The following is a 27615-nucleotide window of genomic DNA, read 5'->3' as shown; positions in this document are numbered from 1 at the left end:
TATAAATCAACAAGAAAAAGGTAACAAGTCTTATAGAAGAACTGACAAAGAGTATGGACAGTTTTCGTGAAAGTAGACCCTGAAGGCCATTAAGCATAAGAAGCAATGCAGATCCATTCATAATCAGAGAAACAAAAACGCAAACAAGATAGCACTTTACATGCATTAGGCCTGTTGGAAACTGCAAAGCCCAGCGATGCCAAGTGTTGCAGGGTAACTGCTAGAGGGCGTGTGCAGCTACTTTCCACAATAGTCCAGAACTACTGATGCCAATCAGGTGTCCACATATGTGTACTGTGATCCTGTAATTCCACTCCAGTGCATAAGTCCCAAAGGAAATTCTCAAACCCATCCATCCATCCATCCATCCATCCATCCATCCATCTGGAGTCAGATATGTTCTCTGCAGCATTACTTGGGTGACAGAGAGTTGGAAGTGATCTGGGAGAGAGGGAATGTCAAATGCAGTGGATACACCCCATGCAGTAGTCAGAAATGATGGGTTAGATGTTCACATAGCATCACGGATGGCCTGTAATGCATAGGGCAGAATAAAAAGTAAGAAACAGAGTGAGGTATAGGATACAATATCATTTACATAAAATTGAAAGTGTATGCGTATAAAACAGGATCAATTCTACAAGAAGACAAACAAAAGATACACCTTAACACAGCAGGATGATTGCTTTGTGGGGATGGAACGGAAATAGGAATAGCAATAAAATGGAATCAATCTATAAAATAAGATAGGGATCTTCTATAACCAGTGACTAAAATACCTTATAATCAACTCAACCTTCTTCCCTTAAGACTATTTTTGTGTGTGTATTATGTTAGTCACCATAAAATACATCATTAGTTTTTGATGCAGTGTTCCATGATTCATTGTTTATGTACAATAGTCAGTGCTCCATGCAATACGCGCCCTCCTTAATACCCACCACCAGGCTCACCCATCCTCCTGCCCCTCTCCCCTCCAAAACCCCCAGTTTGTTTCCGAGTCCACAGTCTATCATGGTTCATCTCCCCTTCTGATTTCCTCTCCTTCATTTTTCCTTTCCTTCTCCAAGTGTCCTCTGTGTTATTCCTTATGTTCCACAAGTAAGTGAAACCATATGGTAACTGACTTTCTCTGTTTGACTTAATTCACTCAGCATAATCTCCTCCAGTCCCATCCATGTTGATAGAAAAGTTGGGTATTCATCCTTTCTGATGGACCACATCTTCTTTATCCATTCATCTGTTGAAAGGCATATTGGCCCTTTACATTGCTGCTATGCACATTGGGGTGCATATGGCCCTTCTTTTCACTACATCTGTATCTTTGGGGTAAATACCCAGTTGTGCAATTAATTGCTGGGTCATAGTGTAGCTCTATTTTTAATTTTTGAGGAATCTCCACACTGTTTTCCAAAGTGGCTGCACCAACTTCTATTCCCACCAACAGTGTAAGAGGGTTCCCCTTGCAAAAGACACAAGGGAGTAAAAAAGGAAATGGTTTTTTCTGCCAAAGACATTGAGGGGGTCTTGTAAGACAGATTCATTAGAAACCACCTGGCCCTTGGCCTGTTGGATGGGTTGGCCTGTAACTTAGAAATCTAGATGGGATCTCGCTAGGGTTGTTGCAAACTGTGTTTGTCCAATCTTTGGCTTTGCCATACCCACCTCTTTCAGCAGAGTAATTCTACTTCTACCAATTTTATTTTGGTGGTTAAGATTGTTTTGTTTTCTGAGGGAGCCAGAGTTCTTCTGTTCAGAGAAACACGGGATAAATCTTCCCCAGGATCCATTCCCGACCTAAAATTCTACATTTTAATTAAAACAACCAATTTAACTAAAAGTGTCTTAAAACTCGGAGTGTGAAGTGTCAGGCCCACATGTGTTTGTATAGAAGACATTTTCTTGGGACGGTGTTGGGCACTCACTATTCCTAAAGTTTGTTCAGTTTCTCTCTGTTAAATTTCAGGACACCATGGAACATCACTGAAAGTAAACCTCTGCATAGATTTGCACCTTGGAGACTAAATATGTCTCAAGTGTCCTGAAATGGCAGGTCTCTTTGTCTGCTGTGACAGCTGGCCTGACATGTCCCCCAGAGCTGACTACCTGTGGGGATCAGGGACAGCACTGGTGAAGGACAGAGGGGACTCACTGGTCCCCTGGAGATGCTATGTCCCCAGATGCAGACCACTGGGGCAGACAGAAGGCCTTTCCTGAACACATCACATGGAAGATGTCTCTCGGTGTCCGTCTCAAAAGCCTAATATAAAATGTAACAGTTCAATCAAGTCTAGTAGTGGCAGTCCCAACATTGCTTTTTAGTTAATCCACAGTTTTTATTATGCTTTTATGTGTTCTCAGATACAGAATTCCAGGCATTGCTTTTGTCTTCCATGATCATATAATCTTCCTATTTAGGAAGACCAAGGGAGAAGATACTGTTCAAAATCTTCAGGAGAACTGGGTTCTCAAAGTCCTGTGACTGGGCAAATCTGTAGGCCTTCCAGAAACAAGACGTTCTGGCCTGTCATTACTTTTCTTTTTAATTTCCCTTCTTTCATTGTCTTTGGTTCTTCAGTGAGGGACTGTCTTGGTACCTCTGAGTTGCCCAGAAAACAGTCTGAGACGAAGGTTTGCATATGCACTATTTAATGTGTTAGGACAGCCAGGGAACAGAAGTGGGGGAAGAAGAGTGAAGTAGGGAAGGGAGTATGCCGCCTCACCATTACATCTTGTAAGCCATGTGCCACCTGTCCCCAAGAACCAGGCCAAGAAGCAGGGAACAGAGAGCACTGAAAGAGAAAAGGGCAAGACTTTATCCAGTGGCTCCTGCCTCCCAGTGGTCAGTTTCCCTCTGCAGACATTAACTTGCTCAGGCTTTAAGGTTATCAGACAGAGGGAGTGTGGTAGCTTGGAGGTTGAAGACCAGAGGTATAGGGCAAGAACAGGAGGCCAGGAGCTGGGAGAGGGAGCCTGCATCAGGCAGTCAGAGCTCCCACAGGGCTAGGTCAGGAGGCAAGTGAGCCTAGAAGATAGGAGGGGTGCAGAGAGAGTCAATCCCGAGACCTGTAGATCATTAGGTCCTGCACAGATGCTGTCCTGAAACCTTAGTGGGGCCCTACTCACTGGATATTTGCCTCTCTCTTCCCAAACCTGGGTGTGGTAGACCCTGGCCACCATCTTTTGCCCAACTTCCTGTTAGACTCCCTTGCTCCCCCACCCCCCAGCCTCCTTGCAGAGAGCTGCCTTGGATCCCCCAGTTTTCTTGTGGAAACTCTGGAGTTTTCCCCTTGTAATACTGTGATCTGCATTCCAGCCCCTACTTTGTTCTGCCGTTTGCCCTGGGGCTCTCCTAGGGTGACCAGCTCTCCCAGTTGGCCTGGCATTGAGGGGGTTTCCTGTGATGTAGGACTTTCAGTGCTGGATCTGGCAGAGTCCCCAGCAAGCTGGGACAGTGGGGCACCTCGGGTGCTCTACAGGCAGAAAAAGTGATTCACAAGAGGTATAAAAAATGAAAACCTGTGAACATCTTGGTTGTGTAATAGGAGGGGATATGGTTAAATAAACACAGTGTACCCATTTGATACACTATGACAGAGATGATAAAACTGTGTTTACAAAGTAATAATGTGGAAATGCTTATGCTACAGTATCAAGTTAGGATATCAGTATATACAGTATCAAGTTGGGATATCAGTATGAATCTATTGCATGATTTCAATCATATATTTAAAATCTCTGCCTAGAAAATCAGTTGTTGAAAAGCAGGGACTGCCTTACACAAAGTCCTTGAAAGGAGAGACATTTATTGCTCCTTACATTTCTTAACTGAGATATTCTCTTGCCGAAGTCAGTGCTAAAGTAGAGATAAAGCCAAGTTAACATTGTGGTCACGCCACATTTAAAATTGATGAGCAAATGAATGTAGATCATTCAAATTAACCGTAGTTTTTGTTGTTGTTGTTCAACTTGATAGGATTGCTGAGAAACAAGTCAAATTGCAAAAACTTAGAGCATGTGAATAAGACTAAGTTTTCAGCAAAGGAAAAAAACACTAGATTCCTTCTCAGTAAGGCCCACTTACTAGGGATTGTGAAATCCTATAGCTAGTGAAAGAGCACTATTCATAATTTCTTATCCAAAACAATTATTTTGTTGCTTACATGAAAACCTCCAGAAAAAAGAGGGCAGTTTAGAGAAAATAGCCTGGGGAGAACAACCCTCTGGCTTCGCCAGTCCAGAAACTGTCATAAGGTGACAAGAGGACTTTTCTTCACCCAACACAGTATCAGAAAACAAAGCTAAACCTGTACTTGCCTCGCTTGCTCTGAATTATCAAAAAGGGGATTGCTTCACTTAGCAGGAATTAAGGTTGAGTCAGACCTAGCTTTAATATCTAATCTGTTTGCATGTGTCAGAGACCTTATTATATTTTGCATCGTCCAGTTTATATCATTTTTTATCAGTAATTTTTTTTTTAACTGTGTGACAAGCCTCCTTTACTTGATTCATGAACCATTTATTTATGTGTTTGAGATTGTGTACTATTTGGGGTGATTTTGGTTACCGAATTTTATTTCCGTCATGAAATCGTAGTAGCTAGATATGTTCTGGGGGCTTTGAATATATTATGTTAGCGTCAAAATAGTCTTAATGATGGAAGTAGTTATTTTCCTGTTGCCAAAGGGTGGACTTGCGGCTGTGAAGATAGGCCAGTGTGAGCTGGATTCCTTCTGAGGTCAGCCTCACCCAAGCCAATGACATGTCCCTACCCACCTGTCTCCAGAACAGTGGCTCGCAAAGTTTAGAACCACCTGGAAGGCATGTGAGGACTGAGACTGCTATGCTCTACCAGAGTTTCTGAGTCAGTTGGGCTGAAGTGGGCCTGAGAATCTGCATTCTCAGAGACCAAGTCTCCATGTATTACTGATGCTGTGAGTCCCAGGACCACACTTTGAGAACTACTTGGTCTAGAAGGAGGCTGGCTTTAGCTCATGATTTTTCATTAGGTGATGACTGGCTATCATTACACTTAAATGGAAAACATGACTCTTTTTTTTTTTTTTTTAGATTTTATTCATTTGACAGGCAGAGATCACAAGTAGGGAGAGCAGCACGCAGAGAGGCGGGGGGAAGCAGGCTCCCCACCGAGCAGAGAGCCCAATGTGGGGCTAAATCCCAGGACCCCGGGATCATGACCTGAGCCGAAGGCAGAGGCTTAACCCACTGAGCCACCCAGGTACCCCAAAACATGACTCTTTAAGTAAGCTTCATATGAGGTTTGGTTCTTCTTAAAAATGCAGCTTACTGCTCCTTGATGTGGGTTCTTTCTTGGTGGTATTCCCTTCTAGCCCAATGTGCATGTCACCAGATGGGTCCCATGCACACCGCATATTGGTCACAGCATGGTTCTATTCACAGAGCCACCAAGGCTCCCTTCTGTCCATGAAACGAAGCTCAGGTACTGGAGTCTGGCATTGATCTCACATGCCTGTGAGCAGACTGTCGAATGTGATGGAGACTTCCTCTGCTCTGACAAGGACCGTGTCCAGGCCAGCTGCACTGCACCCAGAGTTCACCCCCAAAGCTATGCCAGGAGCCCTGTATCCCCTGGAATGTGGTTCTGGGGGGGATATCTACAGAGTGGCCAGTGTGGGCCCGATGTGTCCTAGGTGCTGGATGCCCCATGAGCAGGACGTGTGGACCCCTCACCTGCACACCTGTTGTCACAGGCTCCAACTTCCACTGGGTCTCGGACCTCTGGTACTGCCTGGTCTCCCTCACTCTGGAGACTCCTTCCAGCTGCCCTCCCCACACCCACCCTTGCCTCTCAGTCCTAGCACTTTCCACTTTCTGGACATAGAAGACTTGGAACAAGAAACTGCTTGAGTATTCTACTGCCCATATAAGAACTGGTCCATGTTCGCTCTCATCCTTTCCTTCTGACACCCCTCCCCAAGGGAGGTTGTGCCGCCGCCCCCCACTCTGGTCTTGCCCACTTCTCAGGATTACTGCCTCCACCACCACCCTGTGTCCTTGTGTCCTTCACTAGCATTTTTGCCCACCCACATTGAAAGGTGCTCAAGTGTATCTCATCGGTAGAACACCCTTTCCAATGCCTGAGTCTCTCCACAGCTGAGGACCCATATTTCCCTGCCAGAAGCATATTTCCTGAAAGGACCATTGTTCTCATTGCTCCCACATCCCCACTGCTCTCTCTGTCCTCACCATCTACAGAATCAGCTCTTACTGAGGTCTCCAGGGACCCTGGGGCTGCTGTTCACTCTACCCTCATTCCTGGTCCTGTGTATCACACCAAGCATCATTAGTGCTTGAGGGAGGGGCAAGATTTGTACTCTCAGTGACCCTGCTGTCATGGTCACCAGCTCATATTTCACTGTTCTGCGTATCCTGTACCCTTAGTACCTCTGTCTAACCTCTGCCCTCTCAGCCCACTGTCTGCTGAGGCCAAGCGCATCCAAACAGATGGGCACAGCCAGGCCAGGGGCCCCCATCTGCTGGTTCCTCCATACTCTCAGGAACCACGATCCGAAATCTGGAGACAGTCCACAGAAAATATTCAATTTAGTCGAAGTAATTAAATTAACTCTCACGGATCTTGTTATCTCCACCATTGCTGATATTTCTGAGTGCCTGCTTGGAAACGTGGATGCTCTTAGGAGATTTTCGTACTGATGATTTCATTTTCTCACTGTTCTTTACTTTTTCATTAACACTGCATCTGTAAACAGCCCAAGCCACAATGACTGACTTAATGTATTAGCGAATTATCCCCAAATGCCTGTGTTTACTTGTTTAACCTTCTCAGCGAGGCCAAAATCCATTAGCATTTCAAAAAAATCTTGTAAATCATGTTGCTGTAGCATGCTGACATTTTCCAGGCTATTAGGGCACTCTTCCATTCACGTATAAGGAATGGGAACCATTATTTGGTTCTACCACTGCGTGGCACCATTATTTAAACATTTCCATTGACAGGTGCTTGGGACTCTATGGAGCCACTTTATGGAGACTTTCATCTCCGTCTTTGAGTCCTTAAGAGCACAAAATAAAATACAAAGAGCCTTACATGTTAGTCTTTTGGAATTTCTTTGTTTTTTAACGTTAGCCCTTACAAATTTAGTGGAAATTCCGGCAATTTGTATTTTATGTAAACTTTTCAATGAAAAAATACAAAATTTTAAACATTTACATATCACTGTCCAAAATGAACAAACGTCAGTATTTTGTCATATTTACTTTAGATTTTTTTTTAAGAAATAAACCATTACAGACCAGTGTGAGATCCCACTTAATACTGCTGTTTAAGAAATTATGCTAAAACCTAGTGACTTGTGACAACCATTGTCTTGTAGTCATAAATTCTGTGGGACAGAGGTTCAGAACAGGCCCAACAAGGAATGCTCGTCTCTGTTTCATGTTGTGTGGCTTCAGATAGGAAGGTTCACAGGCTGAGATGATCCGATGGCCAGCCCCAGGAACCATCTGGCAGGTAGAAATGGAACCAGAAACCAAATGGACCAGAAACCCACCCCAACAGGGGTGTCCGTTGCAGCTACCTAAGGACGGTCCATTTGTAATAATTGTCCGACATTGGTGGGCGTCCACGTGAACGTCTTCTTGTTGTATCTCCATCTTTCTAAAAATGAATCCCTGAGGCCACGAACAGCCAGTGTTAGAACCAGGCATCGTTAGTGCTCTCGCATGATTATTTGTCAACCATGGCAGGGGGAACGTAGCATTAATCAGGTCATATATACGTCTGTCGAATTACACTGTATTCTCTACTTTCCCACACTCTCTATCGTTAGTAAAAGTATTCCTACCTTAGTGTAGTATTTTACAGTGTTTACACGACATTTACATTTATTTCTGCAGTTGAGGCTTATATGAAAACCAATGTCATTTGAATCTTAAGGCTTATGTTTGAAACAAAAATAAGGGAGGATAAAACACTTTGGGAACTGTAGAGAGCTACGAAGATGCCCCTTGCTATTCAGTCTCTTGGTCACGCTTTCTGGTGAGTGAGGTCTGCACTCCAGCCCTGCCCAACCCTTCCCCTCCAGTATCTCCTTGCTGGCCCCCCCCTGCTTCGCTCCCACCACATCTCTGTGCACCCACATACGGCCAGCTCTTCCTGGCCTGGCTCAAATGCCGTCTCCTCCAAAGCGCCTTTGCTGCCATGTGTGTCCCAGCTGGAACTCGTCTCTGTGCTGTGTTACGCAGCATTCTGTGGGTCTTTTCAGGCATTTAAACACATTCCGCTTTGTGTTCTTTTTCGCATACTACATCACTGATGCTTCACTGGAAGCTTCTGGCAAACCAGAGCCTAGCCGTGATCTCCTGTCAGTGCACAGCAGTGTGCCTCACAGCCCGGAGCAGTCCACAGATGTCTTTTGAATGAATGAGTGAGAGAAGGAATGAATGAACCCTCTTGATGCCAGGCTTAGCTCCCTTGTACCTCTCTCAGGCTTGGAGCGGACAAGGGCTGGGAATATTGTCACTGTGGCGGTATCTGCTGGGACACAGGAATCCTCCCTGGCTTACCCCAGATCCCACAGCTCTAGTGAAAATGTGCTGGCTTTTCTGACACCAGCCTTTCCCACGGCTCGTACCTTCCCGGCACCAGGGCTCTCATCTCTGGGGGCTCTGGTTTCCAGTTTGGAGCAGATGTGGATTGGGAAAGGCCACAAAAAAGAAGAAAAGACTTGGCAACTGGGAGGTCATTTAGGCGCTCTCTAGGATGGGTGCCAACCTCTGGTTTAAGCACTAAGTTATTAAAGTAAATGAGTGTGTGTCTTGTCTCTTCGCACTTGTCTCCTCTGCAGCATCTCTGCATCCCAGGTACAGGCCAAGTATTGACCATGAGTCGGGGCCACGTGACTAGCTTTGGAGGTCCAGCACCTGCTGCTTTCCCTAGTGGGTAGGCAGACAGCACCACAGGAAAGACCACAGGGTCACCTTACACCTTGGTGGCAGCATCTCTTTCCAGGAATTTATCAGACCAGATATGAATCAGATCTGGCTCGCAAATGGCCAGATCCACCTCCGTGCCAGAACTAGCATGACCGCCTTTCTGAAATGCCTCGCGAAGTTTCCACGTTATAAATACAGCCTTACAGATGGTCTGTTTTCTTGACTTCTGGGCCAAGAAAAAGATATAAACAGCCAAGGTGACACTCTACTCTAGACCCTTCTCTCCTTTTCAAAACAAACATAATTTTAAGACCAGGGTGCATAACTCTTGTAGTCAAGGGCTTGCACCTTCTTTCCCCCAAGCAGTTGGTTCTAAGAGCAATATCAAGCTGCTAGAACACCGTTTGAAGATAGTGAGAAACCAGACTGGTACGATACCAACTTTTTTTTTTCTTTTTTTTTTTTTACATTATACCAGTTGCAGAAAATTTTAGAGCAAATATGAGACAATAGTCATTTGGCAAAAATATGATGGCAGTAGCTCACTTACTAAGAAGAGATAATTTAATGAAGTCTGTGTCATTATTAATGCTTAGTTATTTAAAGGAAAATGACAAGCGTTTTTTAAAAGTTGCCAAAACAAGAGAATTTTGGGTATTTGCTGCACTATACATTGATCCAAGTAAAACCAGTTTTAGAAGGATCTGTAGCACCTGCTTAAATGAAGAATGTATATTTCAGCAATTTTTTAAAATTTCAACAATTTTTAAAAACTGCATTTCCTTGTAAAAGGCTGCAGGGGTCAAGGGTTGGCTATAGTCTGGGGTGTACTTGGGTGTGGAGGGGTGGGTTTGATAAGCTGAAACTGCTGACTGCTTCCTGATCTCTAAAACCAGTTTCCTCAGCTGTACAATGATGGTAATAATCACATCTAGCTCACAGGGTTGCTGGAGGGCTTCAAGGGGGCAGTGTGTACAAGCTAATCAAAGACTTGGGCCACAGTGATTGCCACAGTGTCAGTGGCAATCAGTTTCAGCCCCTGGATTCCAGATGTGAAGCCTGCCCCCGTACTCAGTCAGGCATTATCTGTGTCCTTACTCCCCGGGAGCCTGGATGTGTAGAATCATGGGGCCAGGTTGTTGATGCTGCTTTATTACTCTATTTTGCTTACTTACTTTGCTTACTAAATTACTATTGTGTGTTTGGGGGTTCTCTCTATCCTCAGTGATACCTCCTTTAAGGGGCCTTAAAACAAGGTCTTTGTGAACTCCACCTATATTTATGGTTTCAATAACTCCAAGTAATCCTAATGAAAACAATTTGTTTTAAATATGCATTAAGAAGGAAATATTTTCTTTTTTTAGATTTTATTTTATTTGAGAGAGAGAGAATGAGCAGTGGGAAGGTGCAGGGGGGAGAGAGAGAGAAAGAGAGAGAAGCAGACTCCCTGCTGAGCATGAAGCTCAATGTGGGACTCAATCCTAGAACCTGGAGATCATGAGCTAAAGGCAGATGCTTAACTGACTGAGCCACTCAGGCTCCCCAAGAAGGAAATATTTTCAATTCAGGGCCTTGTAAGACTAAACATAATGTTATCTTGCGTCCCTTGACATACAAGAATGGCTGTTCTGAAGCAGTCAGGGTCAAAGTGCACCCCAAGCCTGGAAGGGGAGCTGGGGGGCCTTTCATGTCTTCCTTCTAACCAGCTCAACACCTGGGCAGGGACCGTGCAGGGAATCCTCAGCGCCTGGGGACAGACACTGCTGGGCACGGAGGGTACATGTGTGCTAGAACACTTAGAGAGATGACCAAGTTGGGTCTGCACCTCAGGTCAAATAATTCTAAACTTCACAGTCACAACAAGGAAACATTTGCAGAGCTGTGCTGTCCAGCAGGAGATCAGTCAATGATCCCATTGTCCCAGGACTCCCCCGGAGCTCTCTACCAAAAATCCTGGCCAAAACTCTCCTGAGATTAAGCATTTCTCAAATCTCTTTCCTGATTCCCAACGACTGGAAATGTTATGAAAATAAATCTCTTGTCAAGTCCCATTTATTCTTGCTTTCAAACACAAACCACCAAGAGAACAAAAAACAAAGTAGAAGAACACAAGACGCAAAAGAAGGCAGAGGCCCTCCGCACCGGCTGCTGAGAAGCTCGGGTTTGGCTCAAAGAGCTCTGTTTGTTTGTTTGAATCAGTTTTAACCTACTGGGGATTTGTCAACTTAACACAGACAACAGCTTCTGCTTTTCCCGTTGGTTTATTTAATGCTGTGTTTCTCCTCAAAAACTTTTCATTGTCAGTTTCTCTCCTAATCAAATAGCAGTTATTTTAAGGATGTGAGTAATGTGGTGTTTCTCTTCTGACACTCACTCACATTCGCAGAATCAGAAACCATCCGAATAGGAACGCTCAGACTTTCAAGAGTGTCTGTTGAGTGTCTCCAATGGGAGGTGTGAACAAAACGAAAGCCTCGATGATTCTAGAATGGGGAGTCAAAATCAGAAAGGTGGTAATAGGATATTCATACCAAAACCCAGTGATTTTTTTAAAGAAGTTTAAGAAAGATACATGTTAAGCTGGGAAAATAACCAAAGATTTAAAATCTGTGAGCTACTTTTCATATTTTGGGTAAGTCGATTTGTATGTGGCAACGTTGCTGTGTTTCATCAGCTTGGCCGACTATGTCGTAAGAGTGCATTCTTAGAAAACACAGGCTTTGGCAGACTTTGAAACATGTACATGTTACTCCATGTTCAGACTAGATTATGAAAATCTTTGGCAACCGTGGTTTCCAAGTGGAGAAAACATGGCGCCAACGATTTTGAAACATAGAAACTAAAATCTAGTAAAATGTGTTGGGTCTCCTTCCCCACCCTGGAATTCCTCTGTAAGGAACATTTGAGGGGCTTAATATATATCAGGAAATCTTTGACATATCAAAATGGCAGATTTCTAAAAGGAACTGGAGTCTAGCTGTGCTGGGAGAGGCCCCAGTAGTTAACAGAACCTATATCACACCCTCATATATGAGGTGGGGAAGGGGAGTCTGTCTTTATTTCCAACGGACAGATAGAAAATGTATGTGTTTATGTTTCTCAAAAGGGATGGTAAAGTTCATTGTGGGATTTATCATCATCATTATTATTATTTGGTTTTCCTCTGTTGGTTTCACCCAACCTATACTCAGATGGCTTATGACATTGTTCCTACACCTTCCAGATGTCTCTTACAACCTAGAAAGCTGCCCAAATATCACTTTTGTTTGTATTTGAGAAAATTTCCAGTAGCGAAATATTCCTTGGTGCTGTTTTCAAAATTCCAAGTAGATGTGATAGAACTACTTTTGGTACCCATAAATATCTCCAAGCCTCTTACTGCATAATAGGTTAATTTGGTACCTTCTTTTTCTGAAACCAAAGAATCATAAAATGCAGCCAAACTTCTATTATTATGATTACTTCTAAACTTTATAATGTTTCTAAAGATAAATCCTGTGTGTTTTTTCCCCTTTAGTAGTTACAGTTATCAAACAATTGGTCTATTTTTGTGCTAATTGTTGTGAGATTTCAAATACAAGTCAGTCCTTACATATAATTGCAGTTAGAGTTTATGAGCAAGGAGCTGTGACTCACGCCAAACACTTGCCATTGTTTCTGAGTCTGTCTCATTATTTCTTACCCCTGCTCACAAATCACATGCAGATAAATACATCAAAAGTATATGGGCTGAGCATGTCACCTGTTTTTATTTTTCCCATCATCTAGCCTAGAGAGCCTGTTTCCAAAACATGGACTCATTTCATATATACTGATCATGTCCTTTACATGTCTTCATATCTCCTAATTATTTTAGAGGACTATTTTCTCATTAAGGGTTACAGAATCAGTTCCAGGAAGAACCTGTGGTTCTCACTAACACTGAGGCTAATCTGGACAGATCCTACATTTAACTTTTTTTAAAATGGGGGTGAGAAGCTTTGTGAGGGAAAAATAGATTTCTGTGGAAAATCATGCATATTTTATTTAGGGGGTCAATGTAAGAGTTTTACCTAAGAATCCGCGATCCATATAAATTTTGCAAGTTGCTTTACATAATCTTTTTTAAAAATTTGTTTTATAATCGTTTGGGATATGGGAACGTATTTTCTTTTCTCTGGCTTACTTTATTGTAAGAATATAGTACATAATACAGTACATAATACATAAAACATACATAAATACATAATACATAAAACATACAAAATAGATGTTAATTGAATATTTATGTCATTGGTGGGGCTTCCAGAAAACAGTAATAGGCTATTAGTAATTCAGGTTGAGGGGAGTCAAATGAACATGAATTTTCAACTTCACAGTGGATTGTACCTCTAACCCCTGCATTGTTTAAGGGTCAACTGGGCATTCAGATTCTAGCGTTCATGATTCTTGGTCCTCCTGCTTCTGGGGAAGCTCACTCACTTAATTTCTAACTTGTCACCCAGTTCAAGGCTTTGGTCTCTTACGTTGTTACGTCCTTAGCCAATAGAGGGGTTTTGCTTTCTCTCACCCAAGCTGTACGTAGGTCAGTGAATGCACTCAGTTAATACATGAAAAAATGAATCTGGATTTTTATATTTTCTTTTTCTAAGGCAAATTAAGTTGGATAAAATTGGGATTTATCATACTTTTGTGCTAGTAGTAACATAATACCTACATGATAATAATGAATTTTCCACATTTAAAGGCCACATGATGTGAGCTTTCAGGCTATAAAATAATTGTAAAAGGAGTGTTTTCTTTCTTTTTTTTTTTAAGTTTATTTATTTATCTGACAGACAGAGATCACAAGTAGGCAGAGAGGCAGGCAGAGAGAGGAGGAAGCAGGCTCCCCGCTGAGCAGAGAGCCCTATGCGGGGCTCGATCCCAGGACCCTGGGCTCATGACCAGAGCCGAAGGCAGAGGCTTTAACCCACAGAGCCGCCCAGGCGCCCCAAGTGTTTTCTTTCATAGGAAGACTCGGTAGCTCCTATGGATAGGGATCCGGCCTTCACAATTTTCGATTTTAAAAATTGTCTCTGTTCCACTGGGCTCATGGGAGATAGAATTGAATGAAGTGCAATGTTGTTACATGCAACATTGGATCACAGAGTAAAGAGATTTCCAACCACCACAGAACCCGGCTAAAAGAGGCAGCTGCCAGCAATACGATTGAGTTATCCTGAGTTACACTGAGTTAATGTGTGACTGAGTTAATGTATGTACATTGCAAGTTACTGTTCAGTGGCTCTACATCCCAGGGGCGTCAGAGTTTGCAGTGGGAGCCCAGATAACTTCCTACCAGAGCGAGAGTCTGCAATCCTTAGAAGAGCACAGAGGATTCAGAGAGGCTGAAGTGACTACTACCTGCCAGCTTGAAGCCCTGTCCTTTGTCATCTCGAGCCAGGAAGACATGCAAAGAAACAGGAAGTGTGATCGTGCTGGAGCTGGCAGGGAGTGGAGAAGAGCAGCCAATAGAGACTGACATCTAATGCCCAGTGGTCCTGGGCATTAGATGGAGCAGGCAAGGCCTTCTAAGTGGCGGTTATCAATAAATACATTCAACCAATTATATGATGTTCAAAGAATTAAAGGAAAAGTGGTCTTGATGAATGAATTGAAAATCTCAACAGAGAAATGGAAACTATTTTTCAAAAGGAAATTCTAGAGCTGGAAAGTGCAATAACTGAGACGAGAAGTTCGCAAAATGGGCTCAGTAGCAGACTGGAGATGGCAGAAGGAAGAAGAAGTGATTTTGAGGGTGGATCGACGGAGACAACCCAGTCCTAAGAAGAGAAAGAGAACAGATTGAAGACAAACAGTGCCCCCAGAGACCTGAAGGATAGTATCAAAGGTCCAGTACACAAAATCCCAGTTCTGCCCGAGCATTAGGCTTCAGACCAGGTAGGAATGGCAATGAGTGCGTGCTGCATTCTGCCCCGAAAGCTCACTTTCCAGAACTGGATTTGCCAGGAGTAAGAGTGGGCTTGCCTTCGGCATCAGGGCTTCAGCTGAACCTTAGGAGAGGGTCTTGATTTGTGCTTCTGCATTTTTAATGATTTCTTATATTTCATGTGAAGTAAATATTATCGAGAGACTTGTTTTTCCTAAGTAGGCTCCATGCCCAACATGGGGCTTGAACTCCTGATCCTGAGAACAAAAGTCACATGCTCTGCCAACTGAGCCAGTCAGGGGCCCCGGGTGAGAGACTTCTAAGAAGATGGGTATTAAGGAGGGCATGTGTTGTGATGAGACCTGGGTGTTATAATCAACTAATGAATCATTGAACACTACATCAAAACCAATGATGTACTGTATGTGGGCTAACTGAACATAATCTAAAAACAAAAATTATATATATATATATATATATATATATAAAATCTTCCCACCTGACTCTCACTCATCCCTAATTCTTTTTTTTTTTTAAGATTTTATTTATTTATTTGACAGACAGAGATCACAGGTAGGCAGAGAGGCAGAAAGAGAGAGGAAGTGAAGAAGGCTCCCTGCTGGGCAGAGAGCCTGATGCAGGGCTCGATCCCAGGACCCTGGGATCATGACCTGAGCTGAAGGCAGAGGCTTTAACCCACTGAGACACCCAGGCGCCCCTCATCCCTAATTCTATACTAGAAATTTACTGGGAAGAGCTCCCCACTCCACCCCATACCAGCCTTTGACAGACAGTTACATCCAACTCTGGAAACCCCTTCACCCTTCTTCCTCTCGCCTTGCCGTGCTTACATTACTTCCCTCAACCAATCTCCTTCCCCACCCTTCTAATATGTAGCTTATAGTCAGTGTAGAATTTTTCCAAAGTGGGCATAGTTTTATGTTTTTCTAATAAAACACATAAAAATAGTACATGCTCAATGCAAAAACAATTGAAAAAACACACAAAAAGTTATGAAAACAAAATTACCTATCATCCCAGCACTCAGAATCTTTCAATTAGCTTAATGACATTTTCTGTACATTTGCATAAATACAGATTACTTTATGACCATTTTATGTATTTTATTAGACAAGGACGTTCAGAGAGACTTGATGTGTGAGAAGGGCTTGATCCAGCATCACAGGCTTTGAAGGTGGAGGGGACCACACGGAAGGGGCCTGATAGTAGCCACTAGCTGCTGAGAACAACTCTCGGTCTGCAACAGCAAGAAAACAGGACCCCAATTCCACAACCACAAAGAACTGGATTTTTCCAACAGCCTGTATGGGCATGGAAGCAGATTCTTCCCAGAGTTTGTACGTGGGAGCCCAGGCAGGCTGATACCACATGTATGAGAGACTGAGCAGGGAATACATCCAAGCCTGCCCAGACTTCTGACCTACAGAGCTGTGAGATAATGAATGGGCGTTGACCTATGCTGCTAGGTTTGTGGTTAATTAGTCACACAGCAACTGAGGACTAATGCACTAAGCAAAACTAATACAGTGCCTGTGCATTCCTTTAAGAAGCCTGTAGCAATACCCCCTCAGCTTCCCCTCGGCCAACAGTCCATGTCAGTGTCCAATCTGAAAAATTACTAATGTAAACAGTATGCTAGAGTCTGTGTTTCTCAAACTTGAAATTATGTGCAGCAGAATCCCCCAGAAGCCTAGGTCAAGCACAGATTTTTGGACTCTACCCCAGAGTTTCTGATTCCGTGGTCTAAGATAGACCCCAAGAATCTGCATTGCTCACAAGTTTCCAGATGATGTTGTTGCTGCTGCTCCAGCCAAACACTTTAAGAACCACTGTGGTAGGTCACTTAAATTATGAAAAGAATGGTTTACCAAGATGCTGTTTATTTCTAAGGCTCTACTTCAATGGTGTATTTTCTAGTAAAAAAAAAATATTTCTAGTAAATTGCTCAGAAAGATGCATTTCACTGTAAGCCTAATCCCCATCTGGCTGTTGCTCTATGTTATTCTTCTGAATTTAGTCATCTTTTCCTTTGAGGACTATAATCCGTCTTCTTCATTATTTTTATTTTCTTAGTAATCAGCTTTATCAGAAAGCGTGGCTATGTTATTTGGGGACATAACTTAAGAAGTCAACAGCAATTATGTGCAATAAAAATAAACATCATTAAAATAAAAATTTACCTGATTGCAGTTATTTACTAAAGACCAAAGGTGAAAAGAAAGAATAAGTGCAAAGCCTCATTGTGTCTGAATAGTAAAGGTATGAGACCTGCATTGGAAAATATAAGAATCCGGCAACATGGACCTATGGGGCACTGGCTGTCAGTCATCCCAACTCAAGAAGCAACAGCGCCCCCACCCTTAGCCTCCCACAAAAGTTCACGTGTTAGAGATTCACTAGCTAGTACGTTGTTTTGTTCATCTTCCCAGAACATCAGTTGTCAAGTGACATAATGAAGTGCCTGAAATTGTAGACGCTCACTTGATTAAGAAGTCCTGTGACTTGGTTCTGACAGTTCATCTCCAATCATAAGCCATTTCGTTTAAGTCTTATACTAATATTGATTGCCTTACACCATTTTTTTTTGGAATAGTTGATCGACTGAATCAGCCAGTGAAGAAGCATCTATTGAGTGTTTGCAGAGTGTCGAGCAAGAAAAAGACGGTTCTGTCATCTAACCCTGAGCTCAGCCCAGCTCAGGCCATGTGGTTGCTTTGGCGAAGGAGGGCAGAGCACCTTGACTCATGGTCCCCGTTGCTGTTCACAGTGTGGGGTGGGGGGGCAAGTTCCCAGAAGTCAGTCAGGCAGTGCTACCAGGGAGGCATGAATGGATGCTGGGAGACAGAACAGCTAATGTGTCCTGCGTGTGGGGCCAAGGTGAGCCTAGGCACCTATAATTCTGCTAAGAGTCTCTTCTAGCCCATGGGTCTAGCGGGTCAGATACGCGTTCCTTTTTGACCATTCTTGCTCCCAGTGTTGCAGGTGCTCATACACAGATGGTCAGAGCCAGGCTGAGTAATTTCCTAAATCATGTCCTGATTTAGCACAGGGGCCCCTTTCTAGAAAGGGGCACACCTGGTAACATCAGGTTTGTGGCCACAAGACCTGCTGGTTAGCCTGGTGTCAGGGGATCTACTCCTGAACGTCCAGAATTGGCTCCAACACAGAAGGCCAGGAATCCAGAGAGTGAAGTCTAAAATGGCTGCTCCTGGATGAGACTTTGCATGGGTCTTTCCTCCTAGATGGAATTGCATTAAGTCAAAGTGGCGACTGAAGATGGTTAATTCATGGAAAATAGGAGCTATGATTGGCACTATTTGTTTCCTCAGTAATTCAAAACTGATGACTCACCTATTAAAATGTATCATTTTGAACAGACTCCTCCACACCCAGAATCATGAATTTAAGATAGACTAGTGCTTGTTGAAAGGATCACGAGTTGCTGCCTAAGCATTCCTTAACCTGGGTTCCCTGAATAATAGAGCCTAGGACAAGAACTTGCATACTGATTCTTTATCAGGACCTGCAACCCCAGGGAAGGGACAGTGAAGGAGGAAAGAGAAGAATCAGGGATGGAGGGAGGACAATTCACAGGGGTGGAGCCCCACGCTGGCCACAGGTCCACAGCAAACATTGCACAGTGCTCAGCCTTCAGGCGTCTACCCTGAGGTCATGTGGACCAGCGACATCTCAGAGCAGCCACGAAGGGGTAGGACTCCTCTCTTCTCCCATCTCCCACCCTCTGTCGGTCAGTCTGAACCAGGAGGCTTCAGTTCCTTCCCATGTCTGGGTTATCATGCTCTCTCTGCCTGGGCAGCCAGCATGTTTGACGGCTCAGGCTGGCCCCTGGGCAGATGTACCACATTGTACACAGAAAGCCTTCATGCTGAATTCCTCAGCCCAGGCAGCGTGGTGGCTATCCTTTCCAGTGAGAGAAGGATCCGTGCTTGCTTCAGGACGCTATACCAGGGAAGCAAGATGGACCCCTGAGGGAAATGCAACTGTGCAGATCTAGATCCAGTACGAAGATCACCCCTGGATTCCAAGGGACAAGGATCAGGAAGGGAGAGCTGTCTTTTTTTTTTTTTTTTAATGCTTCATCTTATGTGGAAACTTTGAAAATATCCCAATTGATATGTGTGTTAGTTTACTAGGGCTGGCATCACGAATTACTACAATCTGGGTTGTGTTAACAGCAGAAATTTATTCTCTCATCATTCTGGAGGCCGAAAGTCTGCAGTCTGATTTCAGAGGTCTGCTCCCTCCAGTAGCTCTGTATGGGAGAATCTGCTCCTTGCCTATTCCCTTCTGGTGTTAGTGGCTCTGATGGGCTGAGATATATTCATCCCCCACTCCCAATTCATACGTACCTCAGACTGTGCCTGTGTTTGGAGACAGACTCTTCAGGAGAAAGCAAGCCGAAATGAAGTCATCAGGGTGAGTTCTAATCCAGTGACAGTGACATTATTAGAAGAGGAGGTCAGGACACAGACACACACAGACGGAGCCCATGCAAAGGCATGGGGAGAAGGGGCCGTCTACAGGTCAAGGCGAGAGGCCTCACCAGCCCTCTTGATGCCTCCGTCTCAGACATGCAGCCTCCAGAATGCTGACAAACTAAATTTCTGTGGTTTCAGCTATAGCCTGAGGTACTCTGTCATGGTAACCCCTCAGGTGAATACAGGTGATCCTTGGTGTTCCTTAGCAGGCAACTCCTACACCTTCCCATGCTGTTCTCCCTGTGTGTGTGTCTGTGTCTGTTTTCTCTCCGTATAAGAACAGCAGTCACGGATTAGGGCCCTCCTGATCCTGTATGACGCCATTCTAACTGATTACATCTGCAAAGAGGTCATATTCTGAAGATCTAGACAGACAACAATTAGGGAGAGACACTATTCAATCCAGTATAATATGTAAAATATGCAAAAATTAACTGTCCCCCAGCCGCTATTTACATAGCTGAGAACCTTGACATCGGTGGGTTTCCATTGCGGCTACTCATTAGACTAGATTCCGACTGAATTGGGTCTGGAGGGGGCTTAGACATTGTTTTCAATTATCCCAGTGGTTCTAATGAGCAGTTTGGAAAACCGTATCTTAAAACCACCAGGAATGTCATTTACTATTATCATTATCATTAGATCATTATATCCCTATCATTATCATTATCATTGTATCCCATTATATCCCTAATCCTAATGCAATTGGTAACGTTTATCAGACATTTAATATATCTCAGCACTGAGTAAAGTACACTATCTATTTTATTTCAAAGATACCGTCATCCCAATCCTTACCCTCATTTTATAGATGGCAACACAGAAGGTCAAAGAGGTTAAGAACACAGGGCTAGCAGTGGTAGATAACCAGATGGCTGACCCCAGCGGTGTGGCTCCTCTGCTCTTAGACGTGCACAAATGCAGAGACTTTCATTGTCCTCTGGTCTTAGACATCCTAAGTTAAGTACAGAAATCACAAAACACTTTAAGATGAGTAACTGCACATCTTCTCTACAAAGAAATAAAATGGTTTGAGCTTCTAAGATTGGAGAGTGAGTGGCGGAGCATAAGTTAATAAACCACCAGGAGCTATTACTATTAGAGTAATTTCAGTTTTGCATTTTTCTTAATTTCACAAGCCCAGACAAAAAGCCATGCACTTACAGAACATCTTTCCATTATATTTTGAGGTTATCTGGTTAGCTATACCTGAAGGCATGGCTACTGTCACCCTTGGAGGACAGCTTAGGTGACAGCTTGTATGAGCCTTTTCTCACATATGGTGCCTCTTCATGCCAGGTGTTGTGGCATGCCAGGTGTTCTAGGCGACCATGGCAGATGATAGCTTTCCTCTTCTGGTCTTGCTCTCATCTTCCTGGAATCTTGTTCTGTCTTGGAGCCAGAACATCTGCTCTGGGCCTTTCCATTTGCAACTTTGCAGAGTCTTCCTCTGTCCTCTGGAACTTCCTCCTCCCTCTGTTCTGAAATCTCTTGATGTCTCTGGTTTCCTGAGAAAGAAACTTTCCCACTCCTGGGATTCGCACTGCATTCCCTGTTGGGTGGAGGCAGTTCCTCAGCTTCAAATTGGAGCTCGACACTCCCATGTGCTGTAAGCAGACCCAAACCTATTGGCATTCATGCTTCTGTGCCTTGGGCTGCCCATCACTCTGCTCGAGCACCTTCCCCCTCCCCCTTTGTTCCTTCTAAGTCCAGCTCATTATTGAAGAATCTAATTATATCCCACCTTCTTCATTTATCTGACTGCTTTGGACCCACCAGTCATTTCTTTTTCTGAGCCTGTCCTGCATTTTATAGTTAATCCCTTTCAGCAACACATTTGCCTCACCTACGTTGACCTTGGCTCTCTAAACTATGTAATAGGAATGCAAGCTGGTGCAACCACTCTGGAAAACAGTAGGGAGGTTCCTCAAAAAGTTGAAAATAGTACTACCCTATGACCCAGCAATCACACTACTGGATATTTACACTAAAGACACAAAGGTAGTGATCCGAAGGGGCACGTGCATCCAAATATTTGTAGCAGCAATGTCCACAATAGCCAAACTGTGGAAAGAACCTAGATATCCATCAACAGATGAATGGATAAAGAAGATGTGGTGTATATATACACAATGGAAAACTATGCAGCCCTCAAAAGAAATGAAATCTGGCCATTTGCAACAATGTGAATGGAACTAGAGGGTATTATGCTGAGCGAAATAAGTCAATCAGAGAAAGACAACTATCCTATGATCTCCCTGATATGAAGAATTTGAGAGGCAATGTGGGGCGTTTGCGGGGGTAGGGAAGGAAAAAATGAAACAAGATGGGACCAGGGAGGGAGACAACCGTAAGAGACTCTTATTGTTACAAAACAAATTGAGGGTTGCTGGGGGGAGGGGGTAGAGAGAGGGTGGTTGGATTATTGACATTGGGGAGGGTATGTGCTATGGTGAGTGCTGTGAAGTGTGTAACCCTGGTGACTCACAGACCTGTACCCCTGGAGCAAATAATACATTAAATGTTAATAAAAAATAAAAAAAAATTTAAAAACCATGTAATAAGCTCCTCAGAGAGGCAGACACAAAGTGTACAAATCACTGGTCTTCTCTGAGCCTCATCTGTCTACACACACCACTGGAAGCTTCTGTAAATACCTAATGATTAGCTCTTACAGCTGCAGTTTATTGTGATGGTTTGTACATGTCAGAAAATCATTAACTGTTTGACAGTAAGATGCCTATATAGGGCCACTTAAGTAGCTCAGTCGGTTAAGTGTCTGACTCTTTATTCCAGCTGACTTTATTTCAGCTCAGGTTGTGATCTCAGGGTCGTGAGATCGAGCCCTGCATTGGCTTCCACACTCAGCACGGAGTCTGCTTAAGATTCTCTTTCTCATTCTCTGCCCCTCCCTGCCCTGCTCACACTCTGTCTCTCTCTCTCTCTTTTTTTAGAGAGAGAGAGAGAGAAGAAAAAAAAAGGTGCCCATATAAGTGATCAGATCATGTTAAAGAAATTTTCATTATGACTAGAATTACTAACGATATCCTTTCTCCTCATGGAAGCCCAGCCCACATCATTTTCTTTATGATGACAATAAATTTTAACTATTATTAGGCTCTGTTATAGTGGCTTGGTGTTGACGAGCAATGAAACCTACCCATGGAGATAGATGCGTAATTGGCCAATGCTAAATGTAGCCTGGGGCACCCCGTACCTGACGTCAAACCAAAGGCACACATGCAGATTTGAATACTGATGAAGAGTTTAATGGCCACTAATTTCAAACTGAAAGTTGATTGGGAATGGTTTGATTGAGAGCTCTTCCTTAGAAGATAGGAACAAAGCCATATATGTCTGGTCATTTGACGTCAGAGATATCCCTTTCTCTCTCCCACAGCAGTATGAACAACTAACGAGGACTGTTCCTCATGGATATGACTAGAGTCAGATAATGTGTTGTCCTCTAACCTTAGACCCTCTTACCTGACAGTTTATTCCATAGACATCTGTGGAAAAGCCAGCCTCTGTGTCCCCTATCTGTGGCTTAAGGAGTAGGCATGCCCCCTCCAGAGTTTCTAAGTTTTTTTCTCGCCTGCATTATTTTTACCTTGCATATTACCTTTGACCTTTGTATACTGGAGATATTCTGTTGCTCTAGTCTTAAGGATAATCTGGAAATCAAAACTTTAACATGTATCTAACAGTAACGTGTCCCAGCATTTTATCATTATAGCTCAAATTAACATAATGTCTGTTTGGGTTGTAACAACTGGGAAAAGCTGAGAAATGCCCCTGGTTAGAAGCCTTTCAAAAGTATCTGATTAGGCTGGAGTTGCGCTTTCTGTAAAGTGAAGCAGTATAATCCTTCCAGCATTACATGAAGAGTTATTTGAGTGTTTTATCCGATGGGCTTTCTGCTTATGCCAAGCAGAGTAATTCCTTTTGTATAAAAGTGATTTTGAAGATTAGGAATGAACAGAATGGGTACACATGGATTTATGAGTATTTAAAAATAATTTTTATTTTTTTATTTTTTTTTAAGATTTTTTTATTTATTCATTTGACAGAGAGAGAGAGAGAGATCACAAGTAGGCAGAGAGACAGGCAGAGAGAGGAGGAAGCAGGCTCACTGCTGAGCAGAGAGCCCAATGTGGGGCTCAATCCCAGGACCGTGAGATCATGACCTGAGCTGAAGGCAGAGGCTTAACCCACTGAGCCACCCAGGTGCCCCTAAAAATAATTTTTAGGTGTTTTTGCATGTACACACTTAAAAAATAAAAAGGAGATATCTCACTTGTTCTTGATAAATTGCTGTAGGAGAAAGACATAAATGCGTGTGTCCTTGATTGAGACTTTGGTGAGTCTGACAAGAGGTTTTAGGTCTCTCTGGGAACTACAACAAACCTTTAGTACCTTATTTCAGGAAAAAATCCTTAGCCTATGAAGCTCATGGTCTTCATTGCCTGTTAACCTCTCTTTAGACATGAAAACATATCACAGACCCAGAGCTATTGCCATAGCAGGCAATGAGCTCAGAGCTGATCAGAAATGCCAGACCCAAGAGGCAGTGGTCTCCCTCCTGGATGTATGAGTAAGAGCCAAAACCAAGCCCCTGAATCCTTGCGTCTGCTGTATTGGTCCCTGTCCTGGAAACACAAGTGTGTGTTTGTGTGTGTGCACATTTCCTTACATGTACATAATTCAAGTTAATTTATTTTGTGCTTTGATAGATAGCATGCTCCCAGTCATAAAGCCAGAAACCAGGCTAGGTATTTCAGGCAGGAAGGGATTTAGTAAAAGGATCTGCGTTTGAGTTGTTTTGGAAGGCTAGTAAAGCACAGAGGAGAGAGATCAAGAAGGACAGCACCTGTAGAGCCCTTGCCCTGCCCTTGCCCTGTTACCCCAGGCATTACAGAGCCAGCATTCCTTTGCTCCCATGTGGATGGGGAGTGCTTAGAAACGCTGACTGACCTCTACAGCCACCAGCCACTGTTGTCACTGCCGCTATTAGAGCTGGAACTACTACCACATCCAGAAGCAGAATCACCACTACCTCCTTCTTGTTTTCTGATCTTGCACTTAGTCTCCCCTCCCCCACTAGCAGAACCTAAATAGAACCTTGTGGGCAAAGGATTCTGGGAAACGTAGTTTCCACACCTCCACCTCCTGGGCTGCAGAACAAAACACAGAGAGCTGACAGTAGTATGTAGCCCAGATGGCATCATAGTATTTTAGATAATGTTATTGCAGAACTTTAACCACTTGGACATTTATTTTCAGTTAAAACATGAAAAATGTTTATTTTAATATGAAGTATAAAAAAAATTCTTTTTGACAGTTTCTCTTATGGGAGAATGAAAAAGATAAACAGTTTTATGTTAAAGAATATTTTGTGTATTTAAAGACTATGGGAGGGATATTTTAATTCATACAATTCAAAAAGCAGCTGAACAAATGCACTGAAAGGATAGCTTTTGCTGGGCCTTGCTATGTCATCAGTGAAAAGCTTTCCTGCCTCCCCGGCTAATCTGAAGTCCGGCTGCTCTTTGGGAATTTCTATTTGACACTGACTGCTACTTTTCTGAAGCAAAATGTTTTCTCTGGCAGTTAAATTGCCTGTTTGGTTTCTGAGATGTGATATACTTTTATTCTTAGAGCATTTTTCTTATTCTTAGTGCATTCTTTCGTGTGTTTGTTTTTATGAAGTTTGTATCTTAATTCCAGTGTAGCTAACATACAGTGTTATGTTACTGTCCGGTAGACAATATGATGGTTCAGCAGTTCCATACATCACTGGTACTCAACATAACAGGTGCCCTTCTTCATCCCCATCACCTATTTCCCCCATCCCTCCACCCATCTCCCCTCTGGTAACCACTGGTTTGTTATCTAGAGTTAAGAATTTGTTTCTTGGTTTGTCTCTCTCTCTCTCTCTCTTTGTTTTGTTTCTTAAATTCCATATATGAGTAAAATCATGAGGCATTTGTCTTGCTCTGATTGACTTATTTCGCTTACCATTATACTCTCTAGCTCCATCCATGTTGTTGCAAATGGCAAGATTTCATTCTTTTTTATGGCTGCATAATATTCCATTGTGTATGTATACCACATCTTCTTTATCCATTCACCTATTAGTGGACTTGGGCTGCTTCCATAGTTTGGCTATTATAAATAATGCTGCAATAAACATTGGGGTTTATATATCCTTTTCAATTAGTGTTTTTGGATTTTTTGGGTAGATACACAGTAGTGAATTACTGGATGAAAGGGTAGTTCTACTTTGAACTTTTTGAGGAACCTCCACACTCCTTTCCGTAGTGGCTGCACCAGTTTGCATTCCCACCAAGAGGGTTCCTTTTTCTTTACATCTTTGCCAACACTTGTTTCTTGTGTTTTTGATTTTAGCCGTTCTGACAGGTGTGAGGTGGCATCTCGTTGTGGTTTTAAATTGCGTTTCCCTGATGATGCGTGATGTTGAGCATCATTTCATGTGTCTGTTGGCCATCTGGGTGTCTGCTTTATTTATTTATTTATTTTGGATGTGTGTTCATGTCTTCTGCTCATTTTTATAATTTTAACAAAAATTTTTAAAAGATTTATCTATCTGAGAGAGAGAGAGAGAGAGCGTGCGAGCGAGCTCAGGGGGAAGGGGCAGAGGGATAGAGAGTAGCAGACTTTCCTCTGAATGTGGAGCCTGATGTGGGGCTCAGTCCCACAACCCTGAGATCATGATCTCAGCTGAAGTCAAACACTTAACAGACGGACGCACTCAAGCGCCCCCCGTGTCTTCTGCTCATTTTTTAAATTGGATTATTTGTTCTTGGGTTTTGAGTTTTATAAGTTTTATGTATATTTTGGGTATTAACCCTTTATCGGATATGTCATTTGCAAATATCTTCTCCCATTCTGTAAGTTGCCTTTTAGTTTCGTTGATTGTTTCCTTTGCTGCGCAGAAGCTTTTTATTTTGATGAAGTCCCAATAGTTTATTTTTGCTTGTATTTCTCTTGCCTCAGGAGACACATCTACAAAAATGTTGCTATAGCCAATGTCAGAGAAATTACTGCCTGTGTTTTCTTCTAGAATTTTTATGGTTTCAGGTCTCACATTTAGGTCCTTAATCCATTTTTAGTTTATTTTTGTATATGGTGTAAAAAAGCCATCCAGTTTCATTCTTTGGTGTGTGGCTGTCCTCTAATTGTATTCTCTATATATTTAATTCCAATGGGAAATTATTTAAGATAATTAATCATCTGCAAGTTTACTTAAAATAAAATTGTTGTGCCCTGAGAAAGCAGTACCTAAATGGATGATAAAACTCCTTTAAATCACCACAGTTCCTACTAACCGTGTGTATATGTAAATCTTTTTTACTTTTTTAATCTCTGTAAGTCTTTCCAGCAACTCTGTGAGGTGGGCTAGCTACTCATGCTCCTGTTTTTTTTCCAGCTGTGTTAAGTGACAGATCATTAGCCGTAAAACCAAGACAAGAAGTTGGGTTCGATAAATACGTGTGACAGTTTGCTTATGAATGTGTATTTACTAATGGTCTTCAAGCTGGGGCGAGCTTGCCATTTGGAGGTACACAAAGACAGTCACAGGGTGGGGCGTCAGGGTACTTTGAAGTGAATCCATTGCCAAGAGCCTCAGCTCCTATAGGTCCAAAACGGATCTTCCTGAGTACAATGAAGATACAGGTCCTTTTTCCTAATGAACTTCTCCCACTTTGCTAAAGGAATCCTACCTCCCCCCTGCCCCTCTGTGATGCACTAACCCGAGGTTTAAAAACCTGTGGGGAACCAAACAACAGGGCAGTTTGGGCTGTTGGTTTGGATAGTAAGAAGGTAATGAAGAAAGTAAATTACCTTAGTATTTGATGAAACAACTTTTTGTAAGTGTGGTGGTTTCCTTTTCCTTCCATGTAGCAAAATTATAGGAGAACTTAAATAGCCTGTGAGTTAACAGAAAAGTAAAACTAATTTTAATGTTAGATTGCTGTGTGAGTCTCAGCATGTACCTGAGAAGGAGCCAGAAGAACTGAGTGATGTTGCTTTAACTAAACTCTCTCCATTCTCATTAATTTACTTAGACAAACAAGTTTTCCTGGCACACAAATTTTTAAAAATGAAAAAAGGGAACAGAATTGATGTTTAGCTTTAACTGGTTCTGGTAATAAACAATGTCCCTCTGCAGATTACATGAACTAGCTGGAAAACCCCAGCCTTTCTTAACATTCTTCTAGAAAT

At 42.8% G+C, this 27615-nt stretch overlaps 1 protein-coding gene across 3 annotated transcripts in view; it reads left to right on the top strand.

The window, feature by feature from the left end:
- The window catches only part of LOC111158710 (solute carrier family 22 member 3), a 90786-nt gene that overhangs the window by 15130 nt on the left and 48041 nt on the right, over nt 1-27615 (top strand). The window lies entirely within an intron of this gene.

The sequence above is a fragment of the Enhydra lutris genome, unplaced genomic scaffold (genome assembly GCF_002288905.1).
Source record: "Enhydra lutris kenyoni isolate GAN:26980312 unplaced genomic scaffold, ASM228890v2 scaffoldscaffold62, whole genome shotgun sequence".
Taxonomy (NCBI): Eukaryota; Metazoa; Chordata; class Mammalia; order Carnivora; family Mustelidae; genus Enhydra; species Enhydra lutris.
Note: the sequence above shows the minus strand (reverse complement) of the source record. Positions and strands in the feature narration are given on the sequence as shown.